At 38.2% G+C, this 18,788-nt stretch overlaps 1 protein-coding gene across 1 annotated transcript in view; it reads right to left on the bottom strand.

The window, feature by feature from the left end:
- The window catches only part of LOC118445695 (uncharacterized), a 40,568-nt gene that overhangs the window by 19,587 nt on the left and 2,193 nt on the right, over nt 1-18,788 (bottom strand). The window lies entirely within an intron of this gene.

The raw sequence follows: 18,788 nt of genomic DNA, 5'->3' as shown, positions 1-18,788 counted from the left end.
CACCGAACGATTAGACGACGATAATCATGAAGAAGAGAACGGTTCGTAAGAAATGGCGAGGGAACTTTCGCGAATTCGACGCGTTCCAACCACGACAACGTACTCAATACAAAGTAATACCGAGATAAAAGAGCGTGGGTTGTTACTCGTCTGCGCAACGATTTCTTTTCTCAGTTTGTAACTTCTTCCTTTTTCTCAGCCGACACTTCATTGTAACCTAAGGAAGCGCGACACAAGACGTCTAAGTACTCTAAATGATTTCTATGTACTTGTGCAAGCTCGTTAACGATGCCATATTGACGCTTTTCTTACTTGCGTGCCGCAATAAAATTACATTTATCTTTTATTTTTTCTATCAAAAACTGATAAATATGTACAAGTATATTAACATAATAAAAATTATTCTTCCAGATAATTCTAAATCGTTGCGTTTCCTATAACGCTCGCGCCTTACCGTTTTTTTTTTATACAACTCAAACAGCTCTGTGTGATAAATTCCGTAGACCGTGCTGAAAGCTAATCGCGGCCTTATGTCATTGCGTATTCACTGTAGAGCCTATTGAACAGCGGAATTCGGTGAATGGGTACTTCAGCACACATTGAGGATGCGCGTTCGCACGATTACTTCGTATTCGAACAATCCAAGAAAGGATCACGTTTAGTTTTTTTTTAGTTTCTTAACTAGTATTGACGATGGATTAACATTTATTAATATTCTTCTTTGATATGATTTTTACGTATAATTTTAGTCATTTCATATCATATCGTATATTGTACATATATAATCTTGTTGAAAAATTAAGGGCAAGAATTTCAAGAATTTTAATTTACGATAAATAAATTTTTGATTTTATTTTTTCAATTTTTAGAATGTTTATAATTTTTGATTATTGCATTACCAATGTAATTATTAACCAATGTATTGAAAACAATATTTCTCGTTTTCCTTAGACAATCTATTAACTCTTAAGATTTCTCATATCTAAGGAACATGCATTCGATATTGTTTAGCGGAAATGAGAAGAAGAAAAAAAAATGAGAGAGATATAGAGATTATACGAGAAGTTAAACAGGATTCGTCGTCTCTCGAATCTGTAAAACGCGGTAGATCATTTTCTTAGCATGCCACACGTATTGTCGTATCAATGGTAATCAAAAAAAGAGGTAGGAGAGTCGCATGAATGGAATAGATGCGACCATATGTCGCGCCCACACTCCGTTTTTTTCCTCTCTTTCTCCTTTTCTATTTCTTTCTTTTTCTCTTCTTTCTTCTTGTTCTTTTTCGATTCATTCTGATTCGTTGCATTACTTTCGATCTTGCTCGCAGGACCAGGTCGTAGTCTGTAATCGCTGAACCAAGACTAATTTCACTTGCGCTCTCGATACGCAAGCCACCGTGTCCGTATAAGAGCTGAGAGCACGGAATTGCTTTACAAGGCAGAAAGGTAATTCTTTTCTCTTTGCTATCTAGAGAATAATAGACTTTATCTTTCTATATGCTGTAAGCTTTTACTAGGTTCATTCGATGAATACATGTCTGTTTCTGTCGAACGAGCAATGTTCACCATACTGATCGAAACCGTTAGATGTCTACTATTTTCTTTCTTTCTTTCTCTTTTCACTATCATCGTACCGATAATTTGTCAATCGATAACAGCTGGTACGTGCCTGGTTCAAAGGTTAAACACAATAATTTTGTTTCTCTTCCTTTCCTTCCTCCGTGACAGCTGGCACAGTGATAATTACAGTGACATAAAAATTTCTTTCCGAAAGGCCGATGCTAAAAGACGAGTTGTCTATGGAGCACCCACGGCTTCGACAGAACCAGGCTGCTGCCTGCTCTCAAGTATATTCCGTTAGAGCCCGGAGGCTGCATTCGTTCGCCATTATCGTGGAATGCGGAATATGATTACCCTTCACCTGGGAACTTAAGAGACTTGACGTCGCATCTTTCGGTTAAAGAAGACCGTGAGGGCAGTTTTGTCACGATATTGCGGATAAAACGCGAAATTCAATATATGTACTTAGAAATCTTAAAATAGCGAAAATCAATCGAGATTGATTCTAATAATAAGATATGAAATGGATTAATGAATATTATTGCTGAATACGCTAGACATTTCATTGATTATATATAATTATATCATATCTCGTATAAATATATTAGAGTAATCAGGGTAATCAAATTTAGTGCATATATAGAAAGATGGAATAAATTATGTACTATAAATTATTTTATATATGCATATTGAAGAAACACGTTTGAGAGTAATTAACGTCCGATGTATCGCATATATGGAGATCATACTCCTTTTAGATCCGTTTTATCGGTAAGATCGTAGAGGTATATTATAGCCAGAAAATTTCCGATTACCTATAGCAATCGTGAGGAACTTTCTGTTTCTTTCTTTTTCTTTCCCCGGTTTTTTTTTTAATCATATAAGAATCGTCGGAAGGAGTATCCTAAACGTTGGAGAAACGATTGATGGTCGTTGAAGAGAGTCCGTATGTCAGAGCTCGAGATGGAATCCCGAAAGGGATCTCTAGTGGCATCGTGACGCAATAGAAAACGGTTATTTCCGACAAGATGTGACTTCGAAGAGGTTTCCGAGCGTTGTCGAGAATGAATAACGGGCCTGTTCGTCTTTCGTAACAGGTGACTCCAATAGCGAGAGCAGTGCTCTGCTACTCGCTGCTTCATCTTCTCCTCTCGTGCGGGCTACGTGCGTTTCGACGACTAAAACTCGATAATTGACAGCACTCCGTGCGGGGAGATCTCGAGTGCTTCATCTTTCTAGGGATAACAAAGGATACTTCTTCCAAGTGCGTCGCTGACACTTTCGATGCGACCCTTGAAACGTGCTTTGTTTTTTCTTTTCTTTCACTCACTCTCTCTTTCTCTCTCTTTCTCTCTCTCTCTCTCTCTCTTTTTCTCTCTTTGTCTTTTTTGTTTGTTTTCTTTCAATTATATCTCAGTCTGCATTTTAGATTCGTACTCCATGTATCACGTAACTTTTATTCGATCCTACTTTATTAATATTTTCTCTTTTAATTTTAATTTAGATAATGATTTGAATTGCATTACTACATTTTTAAATTAATTAACTTTATATTTTTCTATTTCTATTTCCTATTCCGTCGTTTTAGATGCCAATCTAAATGAAAATATTGAAAAATGAAATAATAAACATTCCACAGGATTGTTATCATAAAATCAAGAAGCGTCTGTACGGTGGAGAAATTGTAGGAGTATCGCGATCTCGTTATTGTCGAGCATTATAAAATGGGCTACTACTTGTATCTGATCGTCCGATGACTCTGAACAAGACGAGGTGAATCGAGTTGAAATGCAAGCTGAGAAAGGTCGAGCCGAAGTTAGCGCGAGTTTCAGATTATGCCAGGATGTAACAGGGTCAGAGATCACAAGATCAATGCGGAGGCGGAGTTGTGGAGGCGGTTAAATGAAGTTATGCAAATTATGAAGAGTAAACGGATAAAGTTCCGTGAGGCTGCTATGACTAACCGAAGAGATCAACCACCGATATTTCTTCCAAGCGCCTGAACCTGGGAACTCTTCCACGGTTAATTATGACAATTAGCGGGTGCTGCTGTTTCTATTTCTGCTTCCTTACTCTCTCTCTCTCTCTCTCTCTCTCTCTCTTTTTCTCTCTCTCTTTCTCTCCCTTTTTTTTCTCTCTCACACATGCACGTACATAGACGTGAGGACACACAAAGTATGCACATATTCTTCTCTTCTCAAATGCATAAAGTGTTTAGCCCTCGGTAGAGGGAAGCTCTTGTTCTGTCACCTTTAAAGACTCTGACTTCCGCGTGCCGGATTATGAACATATTTCCAGACTGGTTCCATTGCTAGTTGTGGGATAGGTTGATAGAAAGACAAGTTCGTTACGAAATTGTCAAGTAGTGATCGCGATTCGAAAAAAATCTCTTGTTTCTTGTAATTACGCCTGTGAAAGGTTTACTCTTATTAGTGCATATTTTTTATGGCATTACTTTTAAAGAATATCCAATCGACATTCCTAAAAGTAAATAATCAATTTGTTCTTATAGAGTTGCTTACCTAAAATTTTCACATCACTCGAGCAGATTTTACAAATTTACGAGGGATTCTCAATGAATCTGAGGAAGATAGAATAGGAGAAAAAGGAGTAAGTAGTAAATATCCTCTTTCTCTCTCTTTTTCTCTCTCTCTCTCTCTCTCTCTCTCTCTTTCTTTCTCTCGATAAGGTAGAAATTATTGGAGTAAAGTCTGCTGACGATGAGACCAAAACTATGTTCGAAGCTGTTTTGGTCGATTATAAAGAGGGTTAAGAAAGTATCGAGTATTTATTACGTTTAATGACCTCTTCGAGCGGCGAGTGCTTTTGGGCACGAACGATAGAACGTGAGGTGGCATCGGAGGCAGTGCCAACGGTGCGCAAGAGGTACTCGGAACAATGGGCTTCGATTACTCAGGGCCTCGACGTTCACACGAGAGTGCTCGAGCAACAGGTCGGCAACACGTACATGCTCTCTATTTATAGACCTACCTGAGCTAGAATTACGTGGGTTCGAGGATAAACCGACCGACTCCTCGTATTCCCCTAGATTCGCTTCTTCCTATTTCTTTCTTGACTGTGCCAAAGAAGAAAGAAAGAAAGAAAGAAAGAAAGAAAGAAAGAAAGAAAGAAAAAAGAAAATAGAAATCCTTTCGAGATTCACCAAGACGAAAAGTCTTGATGCCGTCAACAGGTTCGTTGTCTCGCTTGAAATCAATCTTCGGAACGCGATTCGAGCCGCTACACGATAGTTATCGATCTCGCTGATAAGCGATCGAGAACTTGCCTTTTCCTTCATTATTCTCCCATCGATCTCATTAATCACCGTTTCTTCCTTTATTCCGGGTTGGCGTTTGAGGAAGCACGTGATCATTTCACGTTGAAGTGAGAAAGAAAAGAATTTCCGTGCCAGCTGAACCGTGTAGTAACACTTGCCTCTTGTTCTCTCCCCGATTGAAACGTCCACTTGCTTGCTGTCGATCGATACTTCGATCGGATAGCTCGATCGTTCGGCAACATGTAATAACGCGTATTACCGCGACGTGCGGCGATTCTCCTGATATATCGTAATATCTAGTCGAAAGATCTCATCGTATTTTTTCTGTGTGTAGCTTCGTGAGATATACATCTCCTTTTTCCCTTCTTTTTCTTCTTCTTCTCATCTTACCCCATCTCTGTCTTTTTTTTTAATACGTTTTTAGTGATCTATTTATGTATGTAACAATTTTCGCCACTTTCCCAATTTATCTATTCATCTTTTTCTCTTTCTTTCTCAATAACTTTACATCCGCTTTTATAGACAAGCGTGCATTGAAAATTTCGAAGTCACAATCATGATAGGGTGTAAGGATCGTCATAATTCTATTCTAATCATGAGCTCACAGTGAATGTTCACTTCATGGAGTATGCTTCTTTTCTCTATCATACAATTAACCCGATATTATTATCGAGCATATAACCTGACCCTAAGTCGCTTGCATTCTTCGTATTCACCCTACCTAACCGCATATATCTCCTGTATGTATCAGGAAAAGGGTAATAAATGTGTAATCTTGCCTTCCGTTTTCTCCTTCTCTCTCTTTACCTTCTCTTTCTTTCTTTCTCTTTTGAATTTATTCGTGTATTCTTTTCAAGTATAAAGAATGCAGTGGAGTTCTTAACAATTTTGTTCTTTCGTAATCCCTTCCGGTCCATTCTATCTTACGAAAGAGAAAGATATCTTGTTTGGTTTTCTATATTCTCTCTCTCTCTCTCTCTCTCTCTTTCTCTTTCTCTCCTTTCTTTCTTATTTCTTTTGTCATCAAGACATTGTTTCATTCGTGTAGATTCAAGAAAGTTCAGAATCGGATAATAAAAGAGGAATTCTTTTTTGTCTGTGCTGCTCTTTTCTACGGTGGCTTTACTCTTGCTTGCCCGCGTTCTTCTCTTCATCATCTAACTCTTCTTTCTTCTTTCTATCCTCTTTACGTTACCGTCCCAAAGGGAGGGTAAACTTTCTGGTTTAAAGTTTCCGTCGAGAGAACTACCAGGCTCGTGTAAACACTACAGGCTTGGTGTTCGCCTTAAGGAATGCACCGACTACTTCACCGGAGCTCGCTGTTTCGATTTTCTTTCTTTGCAATGAAATATTCGAGTTCTCTGAGAGGAAACATGAGATCGTTCGTTTCGATTTTCGTTCAGAAAGAAGGGAAATATAATATTTTGTACGGTAGAAGTGCTTGGAATAATAATTATTGAAATAAAAAGATTTCCTCAATGAAAGATCGACTGTTAAGCTGTACAGGGAAACGCGTTACTATCGCGATCTTTTTTTTATTGTACGGTAGATGATAGCAGGGCGTTCTCGATATGTTAAAGCACTCTCACCTATAATCGGAAACTTCGGGCGCGTTCCAGAATCGATCGCTGCCATTCGCAGCGTATATCGCGCATAATAACAGGAAGAGCCGTCGTTCGATGATGATTATTAAAATACGGTACGCTGTAATCTTCAGCCTATTAAAGGCCATCAATTATATGTGGCCCGTCTCACAGTGGGCAGCATCCTCGAACTGAATCTCGTCTGCGAAGTGCATAATTTAGGACGCGGCCACTGCCATCACGCTCGATAATGGTCGACGGGATGTTCGAACGAATCGATACGCTTCTCGGAAGGGTCGACGGTTTAAGGAGAGTGGAGCCGCTCTCGAAGAATTTCGATGAAGTTCGAGAGGTCCTTGATTAGAATTTTTTTTTTTTTCTTTTGCGAAGCTTGTATCCGCATCTTCTCTTTAGGAGATGACCCTCTTCTCTTTTGTTTTCCTTTTCTTTCTTTTGCGGACATACGCTTGATCAAGGGCCACGAAAGATTAGAGAGCTGATCGGATCCTTCTTTCACGAGAACCTGAATCTTCGTTTTATGTTAATGTTTGTATTTTCTGTTTTCTTTCTCTATGTTACGCCAGAATTCGGAATGTCGATGAAATCACTCGAACACGTCATTCGTCGATCGTTGCACTTCGAACGAAAAGTAATTCGTCCTGGCAATAGATGTGTGCACGAATCCGAAAATTACGAGTTGGATCGGGTCAAGAATTTTTTTCATATCCGATCAGGTTTCTGAAAGTATTATATTTCGACGCTCGAGAACCCGAATTACATATCGAAATTAATTTAGAACGCGTATTCAACAATATTCCTTTTATTAATATATAGTTTTCAATAATAATATCAAACTACTTTTGTGAAATAAATTTTCTTTACGTACTTCGATATAAAATAATATATAAATATTATTTTTAATTGAATAAAGTTAATCTAAAGGTAGTTGTATGTATTTTCGAAATTCTTGAGAATCCTGACATCCTCGAGTCGCGAAATACTTTCAAACCCAACTCTATCTGATCCGATCTCATTCCGAACCGTCTGGAGCATTGGGTTCCCAACATTTTCGGATTCTTGCATATATCTACCTGGCGATCGTTTTTGTTGTTCTATTCGATTAATCGTTGAGAAACTGTGAAAAAATACTTCGTTCTCGGAGGAGTGCATATAGAAACAATAAATGATACCATCAACGACAATGAAAACCAGTCTGTTTGCTATAATAGGTACCTATGCTGGCATAAGAACTCGATATACAGGATCTACGGTACTTTGTGGTTTAAATTTTTTGTTCTTCTTTTCTATTTCACGTGTATGATCTTGCATATATATAACTTTTTAATTACATCTATTCCATTGGGTTTATTTAGCATTGTTATGAATATTAAAATAAATGATCTCTCCATCTCATTCTCTCAAATAATCAAAGATAAAATTTGTCGATTATTCTCGTGAAGAAAGGCAACTCTTTTCCATAGTGTTTTATCGATCTTTTGTGTGCACCACGAGTTGGATGAACGCCAAGCAGAAACAGAGAGAAAAAGAGAAAGAGAGAGAGGAGAAAGAGAGAGAAAGAGAGAGAGAGAGAGAGAGAGAGAGAGAGCAAGAGCGAAGAAAATTATCCGTTACAGAGGGAGTAGCAACCAGCAGCATCAACACCAATACCGGGACCAATGATTAATTATCATGCAAAGTAGCGGTATCAGCGTTCTTCGTCCTTTAAAAGTACTCGTAAGCGAGCGTCGATGCGTGCAATGGCGGCAGCATATTAGCGGCATATTACTGACACGTTTCTACTGTCCTTCTGCCCACATGCCTTTATATTGAGTGTTCGTAATCTTAACGTACTTGTATCTATTTACGTAGGAAAACGTACCTCAGCAAGAGATTACGTGTCGATTCATAGTGCAATGCGACTGTATTTCTTTTAACGAGTTCTTTTACAGCGACGCTCCAGTTCGCCTATGACAGGTGACTTTTCCATTGGACAGATTTATTCTTTGTTGAGATTTTTGGTTTAAAGTGAGGTGAATTAGAGGGATTATTCGATGGAAAAATTTAATGATCTTTTGTTCATGACGCGCTCTTGTATTAAGTCCTATTTAAAGTTTTTATCATTCTTCATACTATTAATTAATTAATTAATTAAATTAATTGATTACAAAAAAGGTAAATTGTTTCGGTTTCATATATGTATTATTATATCATATTAATTATTTTTTTGCATTTGTATATTTATTTAAATAGTCAAAATATTATATAACATTAATGAATGGAATTCAATATTTAAATGATTAATTTTTCAAATATAAGAATGAGAAAAATCATGGAGTTCATGAATTGACAAGAAGATGTCTCCAGAAGAGATTTCTCCAAGAAGCAGCAAGTGCAGAAGCTAGGAAAACAAGTATTCAGTGAAAGCGGAATGTCGATTGTTCATATGGTGTGTAAGTATGAAAGATTACAGAGGGTGCATAAGAAACTCTTAACACACCGAGTGGAGCTAATGAGAGAGAGACAAGGAGCTGTCGAAAAAGAAGAAGAGAAAACTGATAAAATACGCGTGAGTACGGAAGATGCATAAAAAATAGCAATAGGAAGGTTGTATTTGCAGTAATAGTTGCGATCGAACACAGAAACTATCGGTCGCATATTTGCTCAATTTTTGTTGCCCTTTCATTCATAAGCGTAATAATGAATGAGTGAGTCAACAGAAAAAGGTCGATGTATTTTTACTTCAAGGAATATGACGATAAAGACAAGGACTGTAACAACGAGAGATAATTAAAGAAACTAACAATTCACCTTTCTTTTTACCATCTTTCTTTTTCTCTTCTTCCTTTAGAAAACGTGTTTTCTTTTTTCGAAATTCTAAGGTATATTTGTAGCAAACATGAATCTATGATGACATGCTAATAACTTTTTATTTTGACCTCTCTCTCGAGAACTCTGATAGTAACGAACCAAACCTGCCCTAGAAGTCATAAGTCAGATTTCAGAACTTATGTAAGTATATTCTTATGCGCGATTTCGCACGATTTGATCGTGCGAAATGTTAATAATATTGCAACACCAGGCGACAATGTGACGAAGGAGGTCGTCAGATATATATAGCCTTCATTTCTTTCTCTCACTCCTTTAGTATTCGATCGTACGGTTGAGTACAGTTAATCGTTTCCTTTAGCAGGGAAAGAATCGGTAGTATCATCGTGCGGTTTGGGACAATCCATTTGAAAATACATTGAAATGTTCGGAGTACGTATGATGTGGTTTCTTTTATAAAGACTTCGAAGAATATATAAATTAATGAAATAATTTAATAATTTTCTAATATGAGGAGCGTACTTACATATGTGCGAGAGTTCGAGTGATTAGAAAATGCTAATGATTGAAAGATGGCATTCATCTTTTAGTAGGAAAGCCATCGAAAAGATACGCATGCCGAAAGGGAAGTTTTCTTTCGTTCCCTTTCAAGGTGTGTGTTTACACGTCTCGGAGAAAGTCTCGAAGTTAGTGGTGCGTCATGAACGCGCGTGCATGCAGTAATGTTATTTACCCTACGTTTACACGGAAAACCTGAAATAGTAAGTTTGCTTTGGGCGCGGTATCCCTTGGCGGCTCGCTACTCTCTTCTCCTTTCTCATTTTATTCTTCGACTCACATTCTCCTCGACGTATACGTATCCTTACTACGGGTTCTCTTTCTTCGACTCATCTTTGTGAGCCACTTAGCGAGGAATCGTGGAGTGCAAACATGGGCTTCTTGGAGTCCTAAGAAAGGTTTTCTCGATTTTACGTGGGAAAAGGCTACATCCAAGCGTTTAGTAAGATTCTTTTATTTTCTTCGAGTACACATTGGCTTCTCGGAAAATGGCTACCTTGGCAAAGAATTATTTTAAGATCCGTCTGATATATAAAAGTAGAAGCGATAGATATGGGTAGAATAGAATAGAGTAGAGAGAAAGAGAGAAAGAGAGAAAGAAGAGAGACAGAGAAAGAGACAGAGAGAGAGAAAGAGGGAGAGAGAGAGAGAGAGAGGGAGAGAGAGAGAGAGAGAGAGAGAGGGAGAGAGAGAGAGAGAGAGAGAGAGAGGGAGAGAGAGAGAGAGAGAGACGAAGCAACGCAATCTCGTTTTCCACGCACGATTCTTCGTAAGGTCGAGGTGAAGAGACCCTAATGATTGTATACCAAGAGACTAGTACGGAGTTTAAAGGAACGGCGGATCTTGTTCTCTCCCGAGAAGAAGGGATGTGCACCTGTATCGACCTCTACCGAAGTAATGCGGTTCAATTCCTTACAGAGTCATGATGCTCTTTTTACGCGAGGTTTTCAGATCAATGCGACATCTCGACTAGGAAACCAGTATAAGGAAGGATAAGGCTGATAGTTGGAAGAGTCTGAGCTCCTGAGAAGTAGCTACGATGAACGTAAACGTGATTCCACGGAATTAAATACGAGATTCGAATTCAGTACTTCTCCACGAGCGTTACGGTATCTTGCCTACTCGAGAAGGGTATTCACTGATTTTTCCAGTTTCACTTGAAAAATATCGATTCATTTGATGTCACAAAATGGACGATACCATGTCGTAGATAAATATTATAAATGTCTGTTTATGTTCAATAAGTTGGCGTATTTAGGATGATACTGGGCAGTTGCTTTAAACGCCAACCTACGACGATAACTATATTACTTTAACGACTATAATATATGTAGGGACAAGATAATTGAATTCCTAGTATTACGAGGAACAAGCGATTAAAATTGAAACGAACTAGCCAATCACAAGAATAGGCATCCACCAAAATCAGTCATCCGGGAGAGGGAGAGAGAGAGAGAGAGAGAGAGAGAGAGAGAGAGAGAGAGAGAAAGAGAGAGAGAGAGGGAGAGGGAGAGGGAGAGAGAGAGAGAAATTCAGTGGTAGCATCCGCATCGCATAATAAAATGCTCGAACCACGGAGTCTGTCTCGGTCCCCTTCGTTCCGTCATACATCCGGCTCTGGATTGGTAGAGCCGAATAATAATTCTGCGATGTTTCGATCTGCCTGGCGACGAAGCAGGAGATAAAAAGAGAGAGAAAGAGAGAGAGAGAGAGAGAGAAAGAGATGGTGAGGACGTTGTTAACATGTCGGCGAGGAATAATAAAGAGTAAATAGAGTAGAACGGGTTCGATCGTGCCGTAGCCACACAACGACGACTAGAAATTGTTCTGGTGGTGAGCCAGGTGCCAGGCCACCCTCGCGTATCCCTATAAATAGCACATCGAGAAAAGAGGTGCCTCGTTCTCGTCGTCTACCTTTTACTACGACGACGAAGAAAGAAGAACAGTATCGAATACGATCGAGTTGCTTCTGGTCGCGAAGAGATACAAGCCATCGGCTTCGGGATGGCGAACCGGATGCGACAGAGTTTGTGACTTCGAAGAGGACTTCTACCACCCAGAGTAAAATGAAAGAGAGAGAGAGAGAGAGAGAGAGATAGAGAGAGAGAGAGAGAGAGAGAAAGAGAGAGAGAAAGAGAGAAAGAGAGAGAGAAAGAGAGCGCTACTCCTACTACCCTCTTCGTGTAAGACGAGAGATACAATCTCTCGACCGACTTCTGACTCGAAGGCGCAGGTTTGTTCTATTCTCCACGACAAGACCTGCCGACGACGTTTAAGCGCTGTCAGCCTTGAAACGATGTTAATCGCTCGCGCGAACACCCACGTCACGAGACGTCGTTAACCCTCCGACGAAGCGCTGTCCGTGCGACGATGTCTCTTTTTGTTCGAGAACTCCATGAACGATTCTCTTTTTCTTTTTTTTTTTCTTTTCTTTTAGTCTCCTTTTTCTCTATCGTATCTTGATCGAGGTCATCGCGTGATCGAAAGAAACAAGAAAGGAAGGAGCAATCTTCATTCCATGTATTTCTTTGCTTAGTTTTGCTAAGATCGTTTCTTTCCTTAGATCTTGTTTCCGTTATCAGGAAGGAGGGACATTCGTTGATTTTGATAATAAAAATTTCAGAAAGAAAGACAAAGAAAAAGAGAGAGAGAGAGAGAGAGAGAGAACGAGTAAGAGAAAGGAAAAGAGAAAGAGAGAGGGGAAAGCTTCTCGATGAAAACTTTCGATCATACTTGCTGTTATTTTACAATAATTCCGAAGATACTTGTCAAAAGCTCGGAGCAGCGTCAACTGAAAATAAGAAAGAGGAAATAAAAAGAGATAAAGGGAAATGTTGAAATAAGTATTAAAAGAATAAGGAAGATAAAGTAGAGAGTTTGTCGATGACAGTCACTCGAGATGGAGCAGTTATGAAAAGGATTCATATTTTGTTACTATCTTATTACGAGCCTCAGCAAATGGTCTTCAGGACTGATATTTCCTCTCCCACCCTTTCTATTTTCTTGTACTTTTTTTATTATTTTTTTCTTTGCTCTTGCAGTTACGTTCTCGAAGTTGATGGCTGTGGGGAGTGGGAAGCAACGGTGTTTGGCGTTGGTGGTGGTGGAGGATGTTATTAATCTCGGAATAGACGTCATGCGCGATCGAGGACGATCATGGCTCTCGGCGTACCTCATGAGGATAAATGGATAGTAGAGGAAGACAGAGAGGGAGAGAAAGGAAGAGGAAGAGGAAGAGGAAGATAGTATGGCTCGAGATGGTGAGGGTGGAGGGAGAAGAACATCGATGTTTCCGAGAGTTCATTCTTCACGGTCGAGCGACTTTTTCGTATGTACCCAATGCCGGACGATCAACGATCACGCTCAGCGTCGCGCTCGTTAAGCGACAGTTTCTTTTACTCTTGTGCTCGATGCGCAGAAGGCGAGAGAGATCATCCCTCCTCGAGTCCAAGACGAATGGTCGTATCTACTACCTCTGCCTGCTCCATTATCACAGCATAACGACGACGACTAGGAAGAGTTTTCGAATCTACCGATGCGTTCGTGGATCGAATTTGTATACTTTTTCGAATCATTATGCTACCTAATCAAGGTCCCTTAGTACGAATATCTTAATGAGAAGAAATCATTTTCTTTTGGAAAATTTCAGGACTTTGTAAGGCCGTGAATAAAAATATTGTAGGCATCTAAGTAGTTAGGCATATATCTTCTTGAGGATAGCAAAGGAAATAAGATAATATCCTATCTGAGTAATAAATGGAAGATAGTGAATGCCGAAGTCTACTATTCTCTTACATAATTCTCGATTATCTTCCATTGCCACGAGATTTTTTTATTTTCCCTCTACAGTTCCCTCCGTATCCGCATAATTGTGCGAAAATCGGGAAGAACAATTGTAGGAAGTCAAGACAGTAGAAGGGTATATCGGTGAGCTTTAAATCCTTCAGACAGTTTTCTTTGATAATTCTCGCTCGTAACATCTATCGTTGCTCTGCTCCACTTTTCTTGATTATTTCTTTTTTTTTTCTTTGAAGATGGTAAAATAACGAGACGGATGGATGAATCTGATTTCATTTTAAAACTTGTTTGGTTTTTGCTCTTTGTTTATATTTTTGGCATAAAATGTTATTTTATCGAATATGTTTTTATTTTTTTTAACTTTAAACTAACTACATTTAACATATTTGAAACTCGGCTTTGATGTAACAAACGTTCGTTCTTTTTTCTCTCTGAAGAGAAATCAAGAGGTTTAAGAGAAGGAAAGTAATGCCAAAGATATGACGTCAACCTGTCGTGCTAATTATTGCTCGTATAATCTAATGAAGGATAATACAAAAATGTTGTTATATGGCTGAGGCTAGAAAATTTACTGTTATAACAACTCAATTATCGATGGAAATTAATTCGCGATCAAAACAAAGTTTATATCTTTTTCTCTTGATCAAGACTCTTGGTCACCTGATATATGTTTGATCCGTTTTCTAATAATAATACGAAACATTTATGTATGTATTGTATAGTACACAAGGCATATACTTCTATATATATTCGTTTTGAATAATCTATCATTCCATCGTTAACACCTCTTAGCGATATGCTCTATCTCGTGAAAGGAATGTGATTGAAAATTATAAGGATTGCATTGAAAAATATATCCTGACAATGATTTTGTTAAATAAAAAATAGAACGTTATATCGTACTATATCGTATGATCTACGATATGATCGATCGATCGATCGAGAAGGAGAGAGAGAGAGAGATAAAGAGAGAGAGAGAGAGAGCGAGAGAGAGAAAGAGAGAGAGAGAGAGAAAGTGTTTGTGTCGGTTACTAATGCCATGTGAATCCTGCTCGATACAATACAATTGTTTCTATGTTGTGAATTCAGTTTCCTATTATCGTTTTTTTTTTACATTCTAAGCATAAAAGGAACGTTTAAGTAAGAACATGAGAAGGTTTTTGTTATTTTGAGCGAACGAAAATAAAGAAAAATTGATTAACCAATCTAATCATTTTTTTCTTATGAACACTTATCTCACACTTGTGAGAAACATTTTGAGATTGTTATTCTGTACACAGAGTCGACTCTTCGAAGAGAACTGATCGTTGATGATATTCGGTAGCTTGGAACATCTAATTCGATGTGTCTTTCTGTGGCGAGGATTTCGTCGAAAGGTTCGATAAAAAGAATATTTTTACCTCATATACCGGATGCTATTTTTCAAAGGCCACTAGAATAAGCGGTCAGAATCGATCGATTCGATATATGTACAGTACGATCAAATTAGAACTGGTCCTCTCTCAGTCAAAGACATTTGTATTCAGCGATATGATGTCATAAAAACAGTTCGCGACTAAATGATATGACGTCAGGTTATTACACGATCGTCCAAAATCAAAATAACAAAAAAAAAAAATGTCGAAGGAGGGAAAAAGAAACATCGACCTCTGCCAGTGTTTAGTTCACGAACTCGAATACCGTACGAAAGCGTTTTCGCATCAACTCCGAGCGCTCTTTATTGCTCTTCTCCACTTCTTCGTAATGTGTACGCGCAATCGTACTCAATTCCACCTTCTTTCGTGGCTTCGGCTTACGGTACTTGCTTTCCCAGAAGTTTGCTACGCATACCATACGAAATCCCCCTACCAACTCGTTCCCTTTCATTAACAACTATAACAAGACGTCTTTCTTCGCGAATCCACCAAATATGGAATATCTACAGCTTGCTGGCTAGCTAAAGCTAGAATAGTAAAAAAAACAAAAACATAATTGAAGCCTTCGCTTGGACTCCTCGCGCAATTCTTCAAGAAAAATAGAAATTTTGCGGCTGCGTATACCGAAGGTGATTCGACTTTGTGTTACGCTCGGCTACTCTACACTCACGATTTTATCGACTATATCCGTGTCTTTCCGTACCGTGGAACGACCATGCAGTAATTAAGTGCGATTCTTCGCTTGATTACGCGGAATCCGTTTGGACGATATGCATATATATATATATATATATATATATATTATACATTGTGCATTTCTTTGTGTTTCGTTGAAAGACTCGGAAGAACAAGAAGATGAGAAAGTGTGTACGAGAGAAGAGAAATGGTGTAGGATAACCTGTGTCACCGGTCGTTAATAACGATTCCTTCTCTCTCTCTCTCTCTCTCTCTCTCTCTCTCTCTCTCTCTCTCTCTCTCTCTCTCTCTCTCTCTCTCTCTGGTTTCTGGCGAAACCACTTGAAATATGTATTTTGTTATTACCGGAAGTAGGCTAATAGAGCAGGTTTACTAGACCCACTAGACTACATTTCTTTATGTTTAGACGAAAACAAGACTGCCCTTAAAACGTTTTAAACCATTCGTTGACCGATTGACCGAATTCAGTAAGTTCGGTAAGCAAAGTCAGGTCCATTTATAAAATCTTATATATAGTATAGACGCGTAAAAACGTAAAAAAAAAGATACATTTTCGAGAATCATCGAAATCGATAACCTTGTATTCGTGAAATGGATCACCGTGACAGATCAAAGAAATGAACCGACTGTAGGAGTTTATTAATGTTTTTAAAAGCATTCAGCGTGAGCTCGTACAGTTACGTGCAAGGGATCTCAAGCTGGCCGCGTGGCAAACAAACGTACGGAATCATACGCGCATTGAAATTCCCTCCAATCCCTTCAAAGCGAGTAGCCGATTTTTATCAAGTACATGACCGGTTACTGGGCGAAGAGCTCATAAACTGCATTCGACATAGATGCACGGGCAAGCACGCGAGGAATACGAATGGTAACGCACCTTCCAGAAGAATAAGAGTAACATGAGCGAATGGATTCTTTTCGTATGGAATTGTTTTTCGTCGACTATGTCGCCTGATATAATACGAAGTAATTAACATGAACGAAAGAATCACTTTTCGATTTATTTACGATGCATTTATATCTACCTCTTTTATATCTACATTCTTTTCGAAACGTTTCGATAAAACACTAACGTACCATCTATTATAATTTACTACAACGCGAAAATTTGATAATCACGAACAATGTGAAATATTTCAATTATTATTTATAATATGTTAAAAAAGATTCACGAGCGAAGAGTAAAACAAATGTCATTTAAGCAAGTTACATTTGTCGTGTAAGTTATGTATGCGTTGATCATGATCCACCATGTGTAATTCTAATACGAAAAAGAATTTAGTTATAAAGATGTCGCGGCTAGAAAATTCTTTAATTTTTAATAGAAATGTTTGAACATTTTTTTTACCTTATTCACATCTTTATCCTCTTTCGAATTCCCTTGAAATAAAAATTCAATTCTTAGCGACATCTCAAGTTTTACACTATCTAACGACGTAACGGTAATTCACTAATTTCTTATTAATAGATTCACGCGAGTCCACGGAGCTTTCTTTCTCACGTTAAAAAAAAAAGGAACGTTTTTACTAGTCGCTATGTCCCTCTCTCTATCTTTTTTACTCGTATATCTCGTCTCGGGTCAACGTCCGTTTCGTCAAAGAAATTTCATCGTGGGGACGCGACCGGTTCATTTGTATTCACGTCTCGTAATTCCGGAGCGTATCCAAATTCTGCAATAATCGCCACGAAGCACGTCCGTGATTTCGTGAGAGCGATGTACCAATTTTCGTAAATCGAGATATTTCGAGAGAAGATAAAGGAAAGGCATAGTATATTTTGACGAATACAATTCTGATATTTTAGAATGATAAAGATGAAAGAGAAAAAGAGACATCAAAGCTTAGAAAAATGTAGGTTTTATGGATCGTTGAATGAAACCAATGAACTCAATGTTTTTCGATGATCAACGACATTGAATTCTCGATCCTTTTAAAAAAATGTCCGATGTTTTACGATGGGCAATGACGACGATCGATAGGTCGAACGCCTCGATAAACATCGAACAGTTCGATTGCTTTGAGAATTACGTGATCGGCCGACCGTCCATCAGCCTCAAACGATCGCAACATCGTCCTTTCTTCCCATGCACGAGCGTCTTTTTTGAAGACGACGAGTGGACAAGTGTCAGTATTATCTCTCTCTCTCTTTCTCTTTTTCTCATTCTCTCGCTCTTCATGGCTTTTACTATTCGGTATGGCTGTGGGAGTACACTTACTTGGTCACTCACTTTCATCTATATGTACATTCTACATGATTGAAACGTTTACTCAAGCGACCTATCCATAACTTCGTAAAATATCTATGCTTTCCTTACGCAAGGTATTATAGTTTAAAAATAATTTCACTTCGTTAATTTGCCTGTCGATAATATAATATTTTTATATTATAAAAATTTACGAAAGAATAGATGCGCTGAAATAAAGAAAAAATTGAGAGTGAAAAAGTATGCGTTGAAGATCGATCGATAGCTCTTGGTAATTTTATTTTTTAAGGATTTTTACTTTCAATATAAATGAGACCAATTTTATTTTTCCTTTCACTCGAGCACGATCAAGATCTCTCTCTCTCGATCTTCAGAAGGACCACGTTAGGCCTCGATTTGCTACGGTTATTGCCCCTCTCGGATCGCGTGAGCATAATCGCTTCTTACTTACACCCCATTACTTCATTTTATTTTCATCGCTGCACCTAACGAGCAGTAGAACCGGAATTGCGCGCTACCCATCCACGATACGGGCAAAAGGCGGTCTCGGTAATTAGCGTTTGATAATTAGTTATTAGTCATTGATCACGTAAGAAACATTCTGCCTTAGATGTACTTTGCGTTCTTAACGTAGATCTATCGTCAACGAGTTTCACGAACGTTTTGAATTTTTCATCGTTTTTACTTTCATAGACTCTATTATATAATGATCACTATTAATTATCTATTTATGTTATAAGCGATAAATATAAGAATTTACTATTTTAAGTTGAAATATGAAAATATTTTAGAGCAAATTATTTTATACAAATTTACGAATAAAAGGACGTTAATTAAAAAAGAATTTAATTATGATGGATCCTAGTGAGAATA

The sequence above is a fragment of the Vespa mandarinia genome, chromosome 1, assembly GCF_050613455.1.
Source record: "Vespa mandarinia isolate Hongniang chromosome 1, ASM5061345v1, whole genome shotgun sequence".
Lineage (NCBI taxonomy): Eukaryota > Metazoa > Arthropoda > Insecta > Hymenoptera > Vespidae > Vespa > Vespa mandarinia.
This window is presented reverse-complemented; position numbering and strand designations above follow the sequence as displayed.